This window comes from Pundamilia nyererei, unplaced genomic scaffold, assembly GCF_000239375.1.
Source record: "Pundamilia nyererei isolate P.nyererei 1_Seehausen unplaced genomic scaffold, PunNye1.0 scaffold00067, whole genome shotgun sequence".
Classification (NCBI taxonomy): domain Eukaryota; kingdom Metazoa; phylum Chordata; class Actinopteri; order Cichliformes; family Cichlidae; genus Pundamilia; species Pundamilia nyererei.
The window spans coordinates 2,747,217-2,748,849 of record NW_005187468.1 but is presented as its reverse complement, the minus strand read 5'-3'; the positions used below and the strand labels follow the sequence as shown (position 1 = coordinate 2,748,849).

Here is a 1,633-nt window from a genome sequence, read left to right as displayed (position 1 = left end):
GTGTTCTTAGTAACTTTAACCAATAATCCCAGAGTATTCCTAAAACTGGATGCTGGTCCCCATAATCTTTAAGCACTTACTGCATTTGTAGAGTAGATTCAGCTCCTGAACATCACTAGCACTCATTTCCAGTCGTTGACCAATAAGATTCTGGAATTTGGGGTCTTTGGTGATAATTGTAGATCCATTGCCATTGGTGAAATCATCTTTGCCATAGTGCATCACGGACAAATAGTCATATGGGACTCCATGGGTGGTGCTTTCATCACTGCCGACTATTCTAAAGTTGCTCTTGTAAGCTATAAAAATCATATATAAAAGCCAAACATCACATACAGTACACTTAACTGAAAAAAATTTGATAATATGAGAGAAGGTCAAATCATAAAAGGAAATATTTTGTATGCTCATTATAGTGATTTCATTGATTTTATGACTCAATCTCAAATTATTAAATAGTTATGATTTTATTTTAACACTTTTAGAGTGGTTATTATATTTTTGCAGACTGCTTTATACAGCTTTAAGATAAGTATTTGAATAGAAATATCGAACAAAGACATTAACATTGTTATAATTAGTATAAGTGTTAACCAAACCCTCTTGGATGTTTTCAAAGTTAATCGTCACATAATCATCTCTGTCATATCTGGACTGTTCATGGTAGAAGCCAAGAGCATGAAGGAACTCATGTTCAACAATGGCAATGTAACCACAGCCTATTCCAATGGAGAGTTCCTGTCCATTGGAAAGTATTCGTCCAATGTATGACCAACATCTGAAAATAAAGGCAAAACACTAATCAATATTTGTCATATATTAAGTTCTGTTTTATGTAATTGGTTTTATGAATGTTAATATATAAAACTAAAAACAAATAATCAAAAAAGAAACACAACATCTGAAATTAAAGGCAGAACACTGATGAATATTTGTCCTATAACTGGTTATGTATTCTGTAATTTATTTAGTGTAATCTATAAAATCACAATTAAATAAATCAGAGAAGGAATAACAAAAACATAACCATTCTTAAAAATTTCACAGTATTCATCTTGTTCTTTTGTTAGAACTATATATCCAGGGGTGCACATACAGTGGCTTGCAAAAGTATTCGGCCCCCTTGAAATTTTCCACATTTTGTCACATTACATCCACAAACATGAATCAATTTAATTGGAATTCCACGTGAAAGACCAATACAAAGTGATGTACACGTGAGAAGTGGAACAAAAATCATACATGATTCCAAACATTTTTTACAAATAAATAACTGCAAAGCGGGGTGTGCGTAATTATTCAGCCCCCTGAGTCAATACTACAAAAAGATTTCCCAAGCCTTGAACATCCCATGGAGCACTGTTCAAGCAATCATTCAGAAATGGAAGGAATGGCACAACTGTAAACCTACCAAGACAAGACCGTCCACCTAAACTCACAGCCGGAACAAGGAGAGCGCTGACCAGAAATGCAGCCAAGAGGCCCATGGTGACTCTGGACGAGCTGCAGAGATCTACAGCTCAGGTGGGGGAATCTGTCCATAGGACAACTATTAGTCGTGCACTGCACAAAGTTGGCCTTTATGGAAGAGTGGCAAGAAGAAAGCCATTGTTAACAGAAAACCACAAGAAGT

The 1,633-nt window shown here is 35.3% G+C and overlaps 1 pseudogene; it reads right to left on the bottom strand.

Annotated features, from left to right (window-relative positions):
* Window positions 1-39: 39 nt before the first annotated feature.
* LOC102208993 (meprin A subunit beta pseudogene) overlaps window positions 40-1,633 on the bottom strand; it is a 3,113-nt pseudogene continuing 1,519 nt past the window's right edge.